The sequence below is a fragment of the Euphorbia lathyris genome, chromosome 10 (genome assembly GCF_963576675.1).
Source record: "Euphorbia lathyris chromosome 10, ddEupLath1.1, whole genome shotgun sequence".
Classification (NCBI taxonomy): Eukaryota; Viridiplantae; Streptophyta; class Magnoliopsida; order Malpighiales; family Euphorbiaceae; genus Euphorbia; species Euphorbia lathyris.
In genome coordinates this window covers 10405469-10425360 of record NC_088919.1, presented here as the reverse complement: position 1 = coordinate 10425360, position 19892 = coordinate 10405469, and positions in this window count along the sequence as shown.

Below are 19892 nucleotides of genomic sequence, written 5' to 3'. Positions count from 1 at the left end.
CATAAACTATCTCAATTGGTGAAATTTGGATGAAAACCTGACAAAATTGTTACCACACTAATATGTGGTGATGAGGAAACAAACTTGGAGTCGATAGGAGTCGCTACTTGTAGCGAGAGAGGTCCCCTAAAGACACTCTGACGATCAAGTTAGCATATACATTATGGCAGAAGAGATAAAAAAAGTATGGACTATGGAGAGAAAGTTATCTCTTTGGAACACCCTGCTTAGGGGTATTGTTTATAGGTTCTGGACAAGGTCGGGGCCTAGAGCTGACTGCTCATGTCCTTCATCATGTGGTGATATTTTTTTTGGTATTTTAACACATGGACTTGACACGTTATTTACCACGTAGATTTTCTTATGAAAATAATTAATTAGATAAAAAAATTGTAAAACAGATCTCTAAATTAAAATTTATCAAGTTTAAGTATCAAAACATCGTCACGTGTCAATAGGATAACAATTGTGTTCAACCTTCATCCAAATTTGGTGAAATTTCACCAATTTGGATACGATCAGGGTCAAATGTGACTAAATAATATATCAAAAATCAAATAAAAAAATTTTGGATAGGTCGAGACTCAAATAGTGGTTTACTCCTTTTTATTTGGATATATTAAGTTTCTGATCTTTTATTTTAAGTCACATTAAGTTTTTTATTGACAAAAAAAATAGTTTTGACATAAAATTTGGTTAAGAAAGTGTTACTTATTTCAACCGAGTATGAAATTTGTACTTTACACCATTTGAAAGTAGTTTTTGATATGTATTATGATATACGAAAAAGTATAAAAACCTTATTTCAAAATCTAAAAAAAATATAATTTCAAACCCAAATCAAATGGTTAACGTATTTTAATTAAATTGGATGTTCATATATAATTAATTTGAAAAACAATGATTTAATGTGACAAAGAAAATGATAAGGAGTTTAATGTGTCCAAATAAAAGATTAATGGTTTAAAGAATCAAAAAATGAAGAATTTACCTTAACGAGAAATTTAAATAAACTGATTTGACAATTATTTGACTGTTACATCGAACATTCGAAATAAATTTATTTATAAAGTAAATTAATTTTGCGCATTTTACCATGTTGTTTGTAACCGGATTAATGATATCATATTATATTTTAGGCAAAAAAAAAATTGTGATTATATGTGACAAACTTAGGATCGATCTTGTATTATTGTGGCTAAAAGTTTAACTTTATTTATACGTTGTGAAAGCAACTTTCTCTAAAAAGTACAAATGGTAGTGTAACGACACAATCGAAAGTGGGTGGCGTTAGGGTAGAAGGTCTGAGCAAAGAGCAAATCAAATGGATGGTGTTGGGGGAAGGAATAAACGGATTCCCGCATTGAAAAAGGAGAAAGATTGGTTGAGGCTTTTGATAGGGGTCAAAAACCCCTATCTTTGGGTACGGTTTTTAGTGTTATTTCATGAATAAGCGAGCAATTCTCGCATTTATATGCCTTTGTGTGAGTTAGTTAGGAATTGGAAATGTTTTATTAACTTTTTGTTGTTTAGGCTCGTTTTCTGATCATTTTAGGCAAATAAGGCCAAAATGGCATGTATGTTATAATTCCGTTATCTTTTATAGCTAATTGATCCGCCAAAAGTCGCACCAAACGGAGCGTTTGCTCAAAATGAGCGATTGGCGGGTCAATTTAGCCTCGAGACTAATGTTATTTGGAGTTTTCGTGCATGCGCAGGGATAAATTGGGACGAAAATTACATCGTGGAACATCGAGCAACCGTGCGGAAGCGTGCAGGGCAAAACAGCTCGTCGAACTGACCTTTTTAGGCCAACTCGCCCAGCTGGCTATGCCAGCTCGCCGAGCAGGCCTCCAGGGGCCTGCTCGGGCGAGCTGGGGGCCTGCTCGCCGCGAGCTGGCCTACAAGGGCCAACTCGCCGAGCAGCGCGCCCTGCTCGGCGAGCTGACCTGCGGGAATTGGTCAAAATAAGCAGTTTTGACCCCACGACTCCACGACCGGTCCCACGACTTCCCACCTGCACAAGGATACGAAATAGGTCAAAAAGAGGGCCCGAGCTACAACTATAAATAGAACTTTTCCATTGTAAATTAGATATCTTTTATCTTTGTAATTTTCTTAGCTTTCACCTTGAGAAATCCTCTCCACCTCCTCCATATCCTTCAAACCTCCATTGAAGACACCTCCGAAGCTCCGTTCGCCGAGGATTGCTCAAGCTCCATCCTTAAGTCCTAGGAAGACGCCTGCATTGGTAGACAGGTTCCCTGAAAGGGATTTTTCTCCTTTTATATTCTATCTAGCCTCTGATCCATGTTATGAATCCTAGGCTCATTGTATCTTCGTGACAATACTTTCATCTTTGATATATATTATAGTTTTGTTTATTCAACTGTTTTATTGCTTTAATCTTTGTCGTACGCTTTATCTGATTGGTTTAACTCATTCAATAATCCCAAAATTAAGTTGGCACATATTGCGAGCTGAATCTGACCTAGTCAGTGCCTATAGGATTGACGACCCTATAGAAGATTAAGCCCAAATTGCTAAGCCTTAGAGCTAGTTTCGGCCTTACAAGGGAATCACGAACTAGGGACCTCAGGAGGATAGGTAGGGTTAATCGCCTCGGACACAAGTGACTTAGATTAGGTTTTAATTCCGTTTGTCTAAATAATCTATTTTCATTATCATCGTATCCCTTCATGTTCCTTCGGATAATTACATTGGTAATAGATCACCTAGGAGTAGTTTAACTTAATTAGGGGTAGAGTAACTTAATTAGGCATAGAATAACTTAGTTAGAATTAGATAACTTAGCTAGGAGTAGATTAACTTAAGAAAAACCAAACTCAAAACCCCCAAAGCCTAGATAACACCTGAGACCAAGTAGCTTGATACTTGCAGAAATAAATCATGTGGACGATACCTGGACTTTCCAGAATTTTATTACTTGATAACGACGGGGTGCACTTATCCCTTAGTGAGTCTCCTTTATGGGAGGCGCATCAAGTTTTTGGCGTCGTTGCCGGGGATTTATTTCTTCTGCAATATCGAACCAAAGGTTGATTTGTTAGTTTAGGCATTCTTTTGTGAATATTCCTTGTTTATATCGTTTATACTTGTTCATATATAATTCTTTATACTTTTTGTGAATATTTTTGTGTGAATATTTGTTTTTAATTTTTATTATTATTTTTAATGATTCTTCTTTTTTGAGAAAATGGCTAGAAACAATGGAAATAAGGAGTCTATTACGCATTTGCTTAACTTTATATCTACTCACGAAGATCAAACTCACGATTTGTATGCCTCAATTAAAAATTTATGCATACAAAAAGGGATCCTAGTTGATTCAACCGCGGACGAATCAATTAAAGAACCCAATTTGGTAGGTCGGGTTGATAAGGTAATATCTTTTCCCATTAACAATGAAGAACTGATCCATAATTATGAGAAACCAAAAGTTTCAATATTAATTGAAGAATCAGTTGAAATTGAGCCTCTAGAGAAGAATCCAAAAATAGAAGAGTTCGGATTTGCTCCATGTCCAGAAATTTTCATTCTCTTTGATCTACCTAGAGAATCAAAAAGGGAGCAAACTAAACTTTTTCATAATTTATTTAAATTTGATCCTTTGTTTTCATTAAAATTATTTGAAACTGATAATCCGTTTTGCATGTACGGATTATTTATTCAGGAATTTGAATTCCTAACGCGAATGTCAGCATACACCTATACGGGAATTCTATGTCGAGCTCACCGACTATAACGTAGCGCTTCTTGGGAGGCAACCCAAGTTTTAATAAAACTTTTCAGGTTTATTTTATTTAGATTATACATTGATCTTTTAGTTTAGTTGTTTAGTTTTCTTTTACGTTTTTTTAAATGTTCGGGTTTAAAATTTAAAAAAAAAATTATTTTTTCGGACATTCTGCCTGCCAGCTCGCGACGAGCTGGAAAAAAAAAATTTCTTCCCGAAAAAAAAAATAAAATTGGGCCCAGCTCGGCGAGCTGGGCACTGCCGCGCAGTTCGGCCGCGATAAGCAACATTTCGGGATTTTTAAATCCCGAACGGAGTAAAAAAAATATAAAAATATAATAAAAAAAATGAAAATTCGTGTCGCGTTGTTTTATTTTAATTTGTTTTAGTACGTTATAATCCTAAGAATTGTACACTCTATCCGAAGTTAAAGTTTCGTTATTTGTTTTTGAGGACTGAGAACCGAATCTTAAATTGCATGACAACTAGTTTAGATGTAGGACACAATCCTTGTATCTGTAAAAGCATGAGCTAAAGTTTGCATTTAGACCCTACTTTTGAAGAAATGCTAAAATCATTACTTAGGTAGATAACTTAAGAATTGAAGACATGTGATGTTAAACTTGAGTTTGGGGAGAACTAGTAAACATAAAATTGAAACCCAAAGAATTGTGAGTTGAATTTGAGCCTAAGAGCGAACATCAAAAAGCTCTTTTTCTTGACATTTTTGTGTGAATGCTTTGACTTGTGGAAGGATTACAGATTTTGCACCTAATACTGTGTTGAACCTACATGCACTGATTTGAGATGATAAACGACGAATCAGCCTCATTAGAATTAACCCTTTTCCTTACCTTATTTTCTCTTTTTCATCCACTCTAGGAAGCCCCTTTGAGCCTATATTTTTGTAGTTTGTAGATTTTTCTTTCTTCCTAACCCAATTTTTGCAAACCATCACTTGGTTTGTTACTTAACCCTAGTTTTTGCAAAGCTCACATCGAGCCTTTGTTTTCTTCTAGCGCTTTATCTTTGTTTATGGCATCATAGTAGCGAGCCAAAAGGCTAAGAAGTGAATGAGCATCACTATCCAAAAAGAAAAAAAAAGAAAAAGAAAAAAAGAAAAATAGAAAAAGAAAAGAGGCGAACAAAAAGGGGAGAACTTCATTCCCCAGTTCTTAAAATCAAAACGTCTCAAGAAAAAAAGAATAATACAAAAAAAAGATAATAATTAACCCTTGTTATTACTAAAGTCATTTTAACTTTGTTTTTCTAGCGCTAGAACTATTAACCCTTGTTGCACCTTTAACCCTCTTCTAACCACATTACAACCCCAATTCGAGGCTGTTTTTGATATCATCGGAGTCATGTAGCATAGTAGAGGAACTCGGATGAACGTGCAAAGTCAACGTAATCCGAAGCAAGAACATAAGCCGAGAGTAAACACTTTAGCCACCAAAATTGTGTGAATTGAGTGAACTACCTATGGTGAGGTGTTTTACTTAGCTATCCCCTTAAACTCGTTTAATTAAACATGTATTCTTTTCTTAAAAATATGACCTATGATAATTGAAATGCGGCTTTTGGATATCGTGTCTCTACTTTGTATTTCCGAATGCATGTAATTACAGATGCTCGAAATTGTGTCAAGCAACTAGTCAAACCAGGAGGTTTTCTAGCTCGCTTGTGATTGCGGGTTTAGTTTTTTAGTTTACTTGGGGACAAGTAAAGTTTTAAGTTCGAGGAGGTTTGATAGGGGTCAAAAACCCCTATCTTTGGGTACGGTTTTAGGACGGTTTTTAGTGTTATTTCATGAATAAACGAGCGATTCTCGCATTTATATGCCTTTGTGTGAGTTAGTTAGGAATTGGAAATGTTTTATTAACTTTTTGTTGTTTAGGCTCGTTTTTTTATCATTTTAGGCAAATAAGGCCAAAATGGCATGTATGTTATAATTCCGTTATCTTTTATAGCTAATTGATCCGCCAAAAGTCGCACCAAACGGAGCGTTTGCTCAAAATGAGCGATTGGCGGGTCAATTTAGCCTCGAGACTAATGTTATTTGGAGTTTTCGTGCATGCGCATGGATAAATTCGGGCGAAAATTACATCGTGGAACATCGAGCAACCGTGCGGAAGCGTGTAGGGCAAAACAGCTCGTCGAACTGACCTTTTTAGGCCAGCTCGCCGAGCAGGCCTTTAGGGGCCAGCTCGCCGAGCAGGCCTCTAGGGGCCTACTCGGGCGAGCTGGGGGCCAGCTCACCGAGCAGCGCGCCCTGCTCGGCGAGCTGACCTGCGGGAATTGGTCAAAATAAGCAGTTTTGACCCCACGACTCCACGATAGGTCCCATGACTTCCCACCTGCACAAGGATACGAAATAGGTCAAAAAGAGGGCCCGAGCTACAACTATAAATAGAACTTTTCTATTGTAAATTAGATATCTTTTATCTTTGTAATTTTCTTAGCTTTCACCTTGAGAAATCCTCTCCACCTCCTCCATATCCTTCAAACCTCCATTGAAGACACCTCCGAAGCTCCGTTCGCCGAGGATTGCTCAAGCTCCATCCTTAAGTCCTAGGAAGACGCCTGCATTGGTAGACAGGTTCCCTGAAAGGGATTTTTCTCCTTTTATATTCTATCTAGCCTCTGATCCATGTTATGAATCCTAGGCTCATTGTATCTTCGTGACAATACTTTCATCTTTGATATATATTATAGTTTTGTTTATTCAACTGTTTTATTGCTTTAATCTTTGTCGTACGCTTTATCTGATTGGTTTAACTCATTCAATAATCCCAAAATTAAGTTGGCACATATTGCGAGCTGAATCTGACCTAGTCAGTGCCTATAGGATTGACGACCCTATAGAAGATTAAGCCCAAATTGCTAAGCCTTAGAGCTAGTTTCGGCCTTACAAGGGAATCACGAACTAGGGACCTCAGGAGGATAGGTAGGGTTAATCGCCTCGGACACAAGTGACTTAGATTAGGTTTTAATTCCGTTTGTCTAAATAATCTATTTTCATTATCATCGTATCCCTTCATGTTCCTTCGGATAATTACATTGGTAAAAGATCACCTAGGAGTAGTTTAACTTAATTAAGGGTAGAGTAACTTAATTAGGCGTAGAATAACTTAGTTAGAATTAGATAACTTAGCTAGGAGTAGATTAACTTAAGAAAAACCAAACTCAAAACCCCCAAAGCCTAGATAACACCTGAGACCAAGTAGCTTGATACTTGCAGAAATAAATCCTGTGGACGATACCTGGACTTTCCATAATTTTATTACTTGATAACGACGGGGTGCACTTATCCCTTAGTGAGTCTCCTTTACGGGAGGCGCATCAGCTTTTTAGAAAGGTATGTATTCAGTAGATATATACATGTTTTAAAGCCATGAGGCCCAAGGTGTTGGATCTGGTCAAAACGGATAATATCCACATAGTATTGGGTCAGTATGTTACAATTGGTATCAGAGCAAGGTTGTTACAATTGGTATCAGATCAAGGTTGTTACAATTGGTATCAGATGCGACTCTCCATGTACAATGTGTGGTTCAGGGATGAACCAGACGGAAGTGTTAGGCTTGTAACAATCTGGTCCGAAGTGGATAACACCAAAATAGAAAGCCTGAGTAAGGAGCAACCCAAGTAAGGAGTAGCCCAAAGGGATGGCGATAGGGGCAAAAATGAAATGAATCTCATATCGAAAATGGAGAAAGATTGACTGAAGCTTATTTAGTAAGATGTGTATTCAATACATGCAGACGCGTTTTAAAGCTGTGATGCCCAAGGTGTTGGATTTGGACTAAAGCAGACAATATTTACATGGTATTAGGCCACATTGTTACATGTAGCATCTCATAAAATAAGTTTTTACGTTTTCTCAGTTTTTCAATGTAACAATTTTAAATTTACCAAACACTGATTTTAGCTTTCCCAACTTTTGCAGCTTCTAAGGAAATTAATTTTACATTTACCAAACGTTGTTTTTAGCTAGAAAAGTTGAGAAAACTACTTTTAAGATCCGGAAAAGCAATGCGAAATTGGCCCCTACTTCTTGGGATTTTGTCAAGTTGTTGGTAACTTTATTGTAACACAGTAAACATTTTAAACATAATTGATATTTGGAAGATCTGTATCAATTATTTGGGATCAAGAGAGTGTATATAATCAAACAGTGTTACAACACTCATTTGACTCCTAAACTAAAATTATAAAGTCAATTAGAATTTTAAGCTATCAAAATTATCCATTAGGTTGTTGAGTTAAGTAAAAATCATTAATTGAGTCTTTATCCTATCTTAAATTCATAATTTATGGTTATTTGACATGGACTGTAATGATCTATGCATTGGCTCAAAATGAGTTTGGAGAAAAGTATCTGAAACTGTTCAACTAAATGATTTTCAACGAGGAATCAATTGATGATTTTTTCTTAAAATGGAGATTCAAATTGATAATATTTTATTAGTTGAAAAAAAATATGATTAATGATTTTGAGGGTAAATTATATATGTAGTATACAACATTTGTCTTATTTCACACTTTGGTGTATAACTTTCAATTTTGTACATAAAAGTGTAGAACCTTTTGGTGACGTCCCACTAAAGTGTACAACCGATAATTGTGATCGGTCAATACGCCACGTCAGCAATTTGATTTTCGTAAAAGTTAAAATTGCTGACGTGATATGTTGATTTTGCATTAACCGGTCAACTTTTGACTTTTATGGAAATCAAATTGTTGACGTGGCGCGTTGACCGGTCACAATTACCGATTATACATTTTAGTGTAATTAAAATGTTATATACTTTTGTGTACAGTGCACTAAATTATAAAATATAATAAGTTTTATATCACGTATATAATTTACGTATGATTTTGATAGTTTAAAATCGCATTTGACGTTTTTTTTAAAAGTTGACTTTTTCATTGGTAATCATGATGTTTAATTGATTTATTTATTAGAAAGCAAAGTAGTGACATGTGCATTTTCCATTAAATCAAATGGGAAATATTCAAATATCTGAAAGTGTACATTAGATTAAGATATGAAATGGCATATGACGGTGATGAGCGTAATAAATTGATCAAAGTGGATTATTGGAAGAAAGCTAAGTAACGGGGAGCTCCAAGCGGTTTTGGAGACAGTGACAGATCCATGATTCATTTTCTCTCGTAATTTATAGGTGTTAAATTGATATTTTTAATGTTTTTATATAAAAATCCTAAAAACCCGTACACAATTTTCATAAAAATTTTAGTATTTTCTAACGACTAATGGATACTCAAACTTCTTTCTGGATCCATCCCTATCCGAAGACTATAAAGCAGATATTAATCCACAAGACGGTGTTTCAAAGAGACAATTAGAAACTATTGAGAAGTTTCAGAAAGCACATTAAAAAATAATTGGAGAAGTTATTTTGGGTCTTGGGTCGCCGATGCAAAGACTCAACTGGTCCAAAGAAACTTAAGGTGGGTCGCTGACCCATTTCATGATCAGAGTCCTACAATCAAAGTTATAAAATGTTAGACGCTAGTCGGGTGATTAGAACCTTTAAAAATTAATTCGAGATTAGTTGGGAATTAATCGGATTTATATTTTTATATTTTCTTATATTAATACAATTAAAATATATATCGTACTATCTAAAAATAATAATATATAATAATTTAATATAGAAAAACATGTATATATGTAATATATATCCTTAAAAATGAGTCAAAAAAATATTTGGCAAAAATATCATTGAAACAACTGAGTAAAATAATGTCAATAAATAATATAATTAACCAAAAACTATGATACAATGTCCTTAAAGTCTTCAACCATATCATCAAAACAAGTAAATAGAAATATCCGAAAATAATATACACAATTCACCAAAAATAATGCGATACTATTAAAAAAAATAAATTATAATAAAATATAAAATCATAATAATAATGAAAAAATAGCATTTTTTTGTTTTAATCGCCGCTCAGGCAGCCTCAAAGCAACCTAAGCGGCCAAAAAACGATCAAAGGGCCTAAGCGAAGAAATTCAGAATGAATTCTCGATTTTGAATGCCTAGACGATCTAGATGCTCTTATTTTAGAACAATGCCTACAATTGAGACTACTTAGCGTGAAAATGCCCAGTTTCTCAATTCTTTATTGGGTAAAGTAGAAAAAAAAAACCCATTATGCGTTCACTTTTTGTAAAACTGGTATCTGATATTTTTTTTGTTCAAACAAGGATTGAGGTTTTTGTTTTGCTAAAATCGAAGATCGTTTAGTTTGACACTATAAAAATGACCGTTTTTTTTTCATGAAAGATTGGGGTGCGATTAGGTGGCTAGACATCCCAACTAGGTTGGCATCCCTAACACACCAAATCAACCCGAAATATTATTAATAAAAAAATGAAAATTACAAAGGGAGGAAAAGCAAAAAAAAGAAGGTTCAAAACAGAAAAATTAAGGAAAACGAACATGTGCAACATTACAAAGGTCGTCAAAGATAGACGATTGACAAAAATTAGGAGCCGAGTGCCACCAAGTGAGAGCAGAAGCTGTTTTGCCAAAACGGGCAAGTTGATCTGCCGCCTAATTGCCCTCACGATAGATATGAGTGATTCTGCAATTCATATTCGTGAATCTAGCTAAACACTGAAGCCAGTCTTGTCTAATTTTCCAGGGAGCCATGAAAGACTTTCTGTTTAGCAAATCAACCGCATAAGCAGAATCCGATTCAATCCAAAGATTGTGCCACCCCCGTTCCCAGGCAGATTCTACTGCAAAAATAATGGCAGTCAGCTCGGCAATGTACGCAAAGGAACTAGAGAGGCTAATAGCATAGCATCCAATAACAAAACCTCGGGAGTTTCTGAAAATCCCACCAGCTCCGGCGAGACCAGGCGCACCATCCGCTGCGCCATCGGTATTAACCTTTGTCCAACCCGATGGCGGCGGACACCATCGAACAATGATAGGGTCCGGCGGAGGCCTAGCACGGCTCGGCAAATTGACAAACCATTTTGGTTCCTGAATGTAATAGTAAAGCTGATTCTGAAGGAATTGGATTGAAGAGAGATCATTTTCAAAAATCGCCAAATTCCTGATGTACCAAATGTACCAAACAACAGTTATAGCAGCCAAATTCCACCTTTTTCTCATAGAAATATGCAAACGAACAGCTCTAATCTCCCGGAAAAGATTCCCAAAGGTCAAAATACTACTACGGTGTATGACGAAAACAGAGAAGACAACATTCCATAGACTATTTGACATAGGGCACGTGACGAAAAGGTGATCAATTGATTCAATATGGCATTTACACAGTTCACATCGCGAAGCAAAAGAAACCCCACATACCTGTAAATTGGTTTGTACCGCAATTTTCCTATGAATCACTAACCAGCAGGTGACAGACCGCCTACGCGGCACAAAGGCATTCCAAAGGAATTTGTTCCACTCAACCGAAGTGTTGTTGCAGCAGGAACTATAGAAACCTTTGGCGGAATACATACTTGACATGGCCGGTTTCCACACACACGAGTCGGTTCCGTCCCGACTACCAGAAACCCTCTGAATGTTCAATTGCACAAGATCAGGGAGATGATGCAAATTAGTCCAAGAATCATCAGTGCGAAAGGAGTGAATCGGTTCATAAAGATTGCGATGTATCTTTGCCGGGATGCCGAGCTGATTTGCAACTGTTGGTGCAATCCAGGAGTCCGTCCAGAAATTCAGTTCAGAATTGTCTCCAAACCACCAGATCACTTCCAGACTGATCTGATCATAAATTGGACAAACAAAGGTCCAAACTGAAGAATTTGAAATATAGCACTTAGGCATACCAGACTGATAAAGGAAGCGATTTCGCAGCATAGAAGGGATATATCCTTTGTTTTGAATCAAATCCCAGCTGAACTTACCAAGAAGAGAATTGTTGAACAACCCAATGTCCTTGATGCCAAGCCCCCCAAATGCTGATACTGTTCCCAAAATAAATTGCGGATTTATCCCAGTTAACAGTTTGACCCGATATAGCTGCATAAAAGTTGAAAAGGTCCTTGACACATTTCATATTTTTAAGAGTAGCCCTGCCAAAAATTAACATATCATCTGCATATAAGAGGTGAGAAGGAAAGGGAGTAGAGTTGTGATAAACCATGGGTTGAAACTTGCCTTCACCCACCAACTTGGCCAACCAACGACTAAAGAAATCCTCTGCAATACCAAATAAAATTGGAGAAAGTGAATCCCCTTGCCGGACCCCACATGAGCAGCTAAAATAACCCTTGCTACCCCCTCTAAAAGCAATTGATATATGAGCAGACCGAAGAACTTCCAAAATCCAGCTTCGAAATTGCAAAGAAAACGCAAAAGATTCAAGAACAGCCAGGAGAAAATTTCAGTCAATGGTGTCAAAAGCTTTCCTGATATCAATCTTCAAATCCATATTTCTGCCAAAACAATTCTTGTTAAGCATATTTACCCCTTCCGAGGCTGCAGCAATGCAATGGTGAATGCTTCTACTAGAGATGAAGCCGAATTGGTTATCCGAAACAATGCGTGTGGCGACGGGTGCAATCCTATCAGCAAGGATCTTTGAAATGATCTTATAATTAAAATTACTCATGGCGATAGGTCGAAAATGCTGAATTTCATTTGCTTCTGCAACTTTGGGAAGTAGAGTCATAATACTAGAATTCATACCTGGAAGCATACAGCCAGTATCAAAGAAACTCTGCACCATCTTACAAACATCTGAACCAATTATATCCCAAAAGTGTTGGTAGAAGAATCCCCCATAACCATCTGGATCCAGAGAGCTATCATGGTTAAGACTGAAAACTGCAGCTCAGATCTCATCTAGCGTTGGCCGCCACGTGAGCTTATCATTGTCCACCAAATTGACCAAATCCGGAATAACCGCAGCAATAGCACCCTGATCAATAGCTAGCCTGCTGCTAGTAAAAAGAGTGGAAAAGTATTCAACAGCATGTTGAGAAATGATATTCTCATCATCAACCAAAATTCCGTTTATGAGAAGAGAATCCATTGATGATTGAATTTTTCTACCTTTGGCTGAACGATGAAAAAAATTGGAGTTCCGATCCCCCGCCTCAAGCCATTTTTCTCTGCTTTTATCACGGAGAAGCAATTCCTGCCGGTGCAGTTGAAGATCAAGATCCCGCTGAGCTTCTGCCTCAATCTAATGCCAATTCTCATTCAAACCCTACACAGAGATGTCCCTTTGAATATCAGCTAGCCTGGACTGAGCAATAGCAATATTTACTTCCACCCTACCAAAAACTTCTCTGTTCCATATACGCAGTTTAGGCTTCAAAGATTTAAGTTTATGATAAAGAAGCTGCGCCGGAGGAAGGGAAACATGGCTGTTACGCCAATGGTTGGCAATCAAACCCCTTAGAGAATCATGTGTAGTCCACATAGAGAGAAAACGAAAGCGGGTTAGTCGAGCCAAGCTATTTTTGCAAACCAAAAGTAACGGACTGTGATCAGATTGATAGCGAGGGAGAACAGAACAGCTGATTGAATCCCAGGAATCAACAAAATCATCAGACACAAGAGCCCTGTCAAGTTTACATTCAACATGTTCATGGCCAATACGACCATTAGACCAAGTAAATTTCATACCAGAACTATCAATTTCCGCAAGCCCGTTGTTATTAATAAAACCGCGAAAGTCCCTACAACTTATGTCAGAAGTGTTGGAAATTAGGCTAAGGTATAGCAGCGGAAATATAAAAATTTTAACCTATTTCCATTTAACCACAAGATCCGTTAACCGTTATTTCATATAAAGAAGGATAAGAAGAAATACCTTTTAGAAGTTCTATCTACCGTTGCAAACGAAGTGCCCACAACTTCAAAAGAGATAGAAACTATCTACCAATCTGCCCCTATCCGAAACAGACCTTACAGACCTCCGAACAACAATCCCTTCGGTGGAAACGTGGAAGAATATGTCTAGAAGCTCCTGTCCAAAAATCGCGACGATCCGACGGTTCAATCTCCGGAAATCCACAAAATCGTGAACTGACCTGATGTAGGAGTAGTAAAACGAATTTCTCCCTTTTGTTTGTTTTTCTTCTTCGAGTTCCCAAACACGAAATAAAACACGGGAAGATTAATTTAGTATCAACCGTTGAATAGCAACCAAAGTAGATTGCCTCTAACTAATCAACACAAGATCAAGGATAAAAGAAATAGATGAAAATTAATTGATCAAACGAAGCCGTAGAGAAATCTCGTCCTCGAACTAGGGGTGTCGAATTTTCTCTCACTTAGACTAGGTGAATTTCGAAAATCACAAGTAGGGTATGGCTTGCTTGGATTTCGAAAATCTCAAGGGAAGGGGTATTTATAATCTCTTGTATCTAATCCCTAGTTAGATAGAATTAGGTTACTGAATAGGAATTCCATTCGGAATAGAATTCCTAATTATTATCTCACTATATATCTAATATATTAAGGATAATAATAATAACCTTATTGGATAATAATATGAGTATATTAATCTAATTAAAACTCCTAACTTAATTATCTCTTAATTAATTTAATTCATATTCCTAATCTAATTAGGATTAACAAAATCAAATTAATTATTCATGTATATCACTACATGAATTTCGACCCCCTTATGTCCATGGGCCTTATTGGGCTCAATTGGGCTTCTATCAATTAATTAACATCTATCTCTCTTTTAGGTTCCAAGTCTTATGTGTGATCCATTAGGTTCTTATTGCTCTAGCCGTATGCAACGTTATTAAATTAATTTTCAAAGAATTATATTTAATCTTTGCATAACGGAATGATGTACAGAGTATGTGATTAGCAAGTCCGTAATCATTCCCCCAGAGCTATAAGAAGACAGGTTGATTCTGTCGTTAACCTTTCCGTATTAGTTACAGTATAATTCGATCCTTTATCAACTACATCCTTGAACTGAATCTTATGACTATGGGTGATGTCAAGTCACATATAGCGAGACGTTCGTTTTACTTGTACAGGCCGAGTCAACTCAAAAAGATAGGTTAAGTGAAATCTGTATTTCTTACTCTTAAGCTATCACCTTGCAAGGATTTAGAGTCGAGTCTTCCACAAGCGATCCATGGATGTATCTTCCATTTATCGGGAGTGATAAATGCTCAATCCAATATATAACGACTCCGCAATTACTTCCTGTGATACCCAACGTCTACTGTTCACACCCCAGAGTCATCTCTGTTAAGGATCGTGTTACACCAGAGTCAAAGCATCACATTCCGTAATCCAGAATACCAATTAATATTCCTTTGAGTCTGAGGATTAGTTATACCTATTAATACTAATGAGATGAACAGGTGACAAGGATGAATCTACCCATCCTGTTATCTCAAATCGGATCCCCAATCCTAATGAACAATGTTTCATCGGATCTATGTAACTGTCCAGATATCTGTATATATGAAGCTTGTGAGATCAACTTTCTGTCGGACAGAAGACATTGTTACATACAAGTCTCAACAATGATATGTCAATCCCAAACATATCACTTGACTTGGGGTGGTTTTAAGTTTATCAGTTTACTATAAAGTTTTGTCTCACTTCATGCTTGTATGAATACTTTATAATCACTTTAAATAAACTTACGGATTTCCTTTTATCAGACTTTATTTAGTGCTTAAAAGGGATTGCCTTTATATAGTTATAAAACATATATCTCATTAAACAAATGATATAAAGAACAATTCATTTACATTAAGTTTGTATCCTAGAACAATTGTCTATAGGACACTAAACCCCAACATACTCCCACTTGGACTAAAGCCAATTGTTTCTAAAACTTATCCCAGTAGAAGTTAAATGACGATCATGTATTCTCTGGGTTAAAGGCTTTGTCAACGGACCTGCAACGTTGTCCTCTATAGGTACTCTTTCTATTCTCACATCTCCTCTAGCCACAATCTCTCTAATGATGTGGTATCGCTTAAGGTCTTGGATGCATTATGAGACCGTGGTTCCTTTGCTTGCGCAATGGCTCCATTGTTATCACAGTACAGTGTAATGGGATTGACAATGTCAGGCACCACACCTAGTTCTGTAATTAACTTTCTAATCCAAACCGCTTCCTTTGCTGCTTCCGCAGATGCGATATACTCTGACTCGGTCGTAGAGAAAGCTACGCTTCCCTGCTTGGAACTCTTCCAACTGACCGCGCCCCCATTCAAGATAAACAGGTATCCTGATTGGGATTTATAATCATTCTCATCTGTGAGATGACTTGCGTCTGAAAATCCTTCTATTTTCAGATCACCTTCTCCGTACACTAGGAACATATCTTTAGTTCTTCTCAAGTACTTAAGAATGTTCTTGACGGCAATCCAATGCTCGTCTCCCGGATTCCCTTGGTAATGACTTGTTACAGATAACGTGAACGCTACGTCAGGTCTAGTGCATAGCATAGCATACATAATCGAACCGATTGCGCTGGCGTACGGGACTACAGCCATGCGTCGTTTATCATCATCGGTTTTAGGACATTGATGATTGTTTAACTTTACTCCATGTAACATGGGTAAGTTATCTCGTTTCGATTCAAGCATGCTAAACCGATTTAGCACCTTTTCAATGTATGTAGCCTGTGAAAGACCAAGCAGTCTTTTCGATCTATCTCTATAGATCTTTATACCAAGTATATAAGCTGCTTCACCAAGGTCTTTCATTGAGAAGTTACCAGATAACCATACTTTCACTGACTGTAAGAGAGCAACGTCATTTCCCATTAATAATATATCGTCCACATATAGTATGAGAAATGCTATAGAGCTCCCACTTGCTTTCTTGTAAATGCAAGCTTCTTCGCAATTTTGTTCAAAACCAAATTGTTTTATGGTTTCGTCAAAACGCTTATTCCAGCTTCTAGATGCTTGCTTGAGTCCATAAATGGATCTCTGAAGTTTGCAAACTTTATTTGCATCCTTCGATATGAAACCTTCAGGCTGTATCATATATACATCCTCAAGCAGGTTTCCGTTTAGGAAAGCTGTTTTCACATCCATTTGCCAAATCTCATAATCGTAGTGAGCGGCAATTGCAAGCATGATTCTGATTGATTTGGACATAGCCACATGAGAGAAAGTTTCGTCATAATCAATTCCTTGCTTCTGACGATATCCTTTCGCTACTAACCTAGCTTTGTAGGCGTTAACCTTTCCATCCATGTCTGTCTTCTTTTTGAAGATCCACCTGCACCCAATGGGTATTATCCCTTCGGGTGGATCAACCAAAGTCCACACTTGGTTAGTATACATGGAATCCATTTCAGAATCCATGGTCTCAAGCCATGCTTTAGAATCTGGACTAGTAAGAGCCTCTTCGTAGTTTTTGGGTTCGTCGTCTAACACGGGAACCTCATTATCATCTCCCACTAGAAAACCATATCTAACTGGGAGTTCACGAACTCTTTGTGATCTACGAATAGGTGGCACTGGAGTCTCATCTAATGGGACTCCTTCGGGTACCTCAACCGCCTCTGTTGTTTCAGTCGGTGTTTCTTCTTCTTGAACTTCGTCAAGTTCAATCATGCTTCCCTTTTGTGTTTCTTCGAGAAACTCTTTCTCTAAGAAGGTTGCGTGCTTGGATACGATTACTTTCTGATCATCTGGATGATAGAAGTAATATCCCATAGTTTCCTTAGGGTATCTAATGAAGAAACATTTATCAGATTTCGAATCTAGTTTGTCGGACGCAATGCGTTTGACAAAGGCTGAACAACCCCATACTCTCATAAATGAAAACACGGGTTTCCTACCAACGAACAATTCATATGGTGTGGAACTAGCGGATTTAGTTGGTACTCGATTTAGGGTGAAGAGGGCAGTTTCTAAGGCATAGCCCCAGAACGTCTTTGGAAGTAAGGCCATGCTCATCATGGATCGTACCATATCTAATAGGGTACGGTTTCTCCTCTCGGACACACCATTATATTGTGGTGTATAGGGAGGTGTCCATTGTGAGCATATCCCACATTCAGTTAGATAATTCAGAAAATCATCTGAAAGATATTCGCCACCTCGATCAGATCGAAGCGTCTTTATTTTCTTTCCTAATTGATTTTCTACTTCATTCTTGAAGCATTTGAATTTCTCAAAAGCTTCTGACTTGTGCTTCATCAAGTAGATATAACCATATCGGGTATGGTCATCTATGAAGCTTATGAAGAATCTGAATCCTCCTCTTGCTTGGACTGACATAGGACCACATACATCTGAATGAATGAGTCCTAGAGTGTCTGATACACGCTCACCTTTATTGCTAAAGGGTGTCTTTGTCATTTTACCTTTTAAACATTATTCGCATGTTTCCAATGATTCGGGATCGATTGGATCTATAAGCCCATCTGAATGTAGCTTTAGCATGCGTCTCTTGTTTATATGGCCTAAACGACAATGCCACAAGTAAGTTGAATTATCTAGCTTATGTCTTTTGGTATCAATTGCAAAAACATGAATTTTGTCATCTAACACATAAATCCCATTTTGTGATATTCCTGAAAAATAAAATATCGAATCTTTATAAAAATTGCAACTCTTGTCTTTTATTGAAATATGAAAAGCCGTCGTCAACAAAGCGGCTAATAGAAATAATATTTCTAGATATTCCTGGAATATCCTCAGGCTGCATCCGGTATCAAGTACCAAAAGATTCAGACTGTGAAATTTCAATATAAAACATACCAGATGTTGAAGTCCCAGCTTCTTCCCCTTTTAAGGAAGGCTAGGTACACCAACAGTTTCTTTTCCAATGCCCGTCTTTACCACAGAAGTGGCACTCTCCTTTGGGCTTCTTCACTTCCTTTCCCTTAGCTTTGTAGGGCACGGCTTTCTTACCTTTCTTGGGATAATTAGGATTGGGATAGCTCCCTTTCCTTTTCTTTGATCCCTCAATGACAAGAGCCGGTATGGCTTTGTCTTTCTTCATATTGGGCTCAACTGACTTTAGCATATTTGCAAGCTCTTCAAGAGAGGTTTGCAAGTCATTCATCTGATAGTTCATAATGAACTGTGAATAACTTTCTGGGAGGGATTGAAGAATTAAGTCTATACTTAATTCGTTATCCATCGCAAATCCAATACTAGAAAGTTTGGTAATGTAGCCAATCATCTTGACACAATGTGTCATGACAGATGTGCCCTCTTGCATCCTACTACGATATAGCAACTTGGATATCTCGTAGCGTTCGCACCTGGTTTGTTTCCCAAACAATTCCTTTAGGTGCATGATGATGGAATAGACATCCATTACCTCATGTTGCCTTTGTAATTCCGGTGTCATCGATGCAAGTATGATGCATCCGGCATGATCATCATCAGCCTTATGCTTCTGGTAAGCATTAATTTCCTCAATGGGAGCATCATCAGCAGGGAGAGGGGGTATCGATGTATCAAGTACATACCCTATTTTATCGAACTTCAAAATAATTTTGAGGTTACGAAACCAGTCGGTGAAGTTTGAACCATTCAATTTGTTATCGGTAAGAATGTTTTGCAGATTGGTTTTAGTCATGATTATAAGAGTGGGTTTAATTAAACCTGAGAGTGAGAAAGAGTAAACGTATGTCATTCATTTGCTTAAAGTATATCAATCTAAAATTATAGGCCTTTTAGTTTATTTTAGATTGCTCCCACTATTTTGCCAAATTAATAGCCCTCCATATTAATTCGAAGAATTTCACAAATCCTTTAGTGAGCTAGGATCCTAACTCCTGAGATTTCGCCTTGAGTTTACTCAACAAGCTAGTCTCATTCATTAGGTAGATTCATGTAATCAATCACATCTTTAATGTGATTCCTAAGTTATTGGGTTACTAACCACATTAGTAACTAATATGCTATTCATATTAATCCCAACCGTCTTGCCCATTAGTTTATGACAACATGAGTTTACTCATCCAATTATCATAATCTAATTTAAGTATTACCCCATATTCATGAAAAATGATTTTCGATAATTCAGGTGTTACCGAAAGGACCCCGAGCTTGAGTTTACTCAACAACACAAAGGCCCTCAGCACTACCGGCTGAATTATAATATTAGGGAGGGGCAACCGATTTTAATAACTTGTTTATTTACTTAAC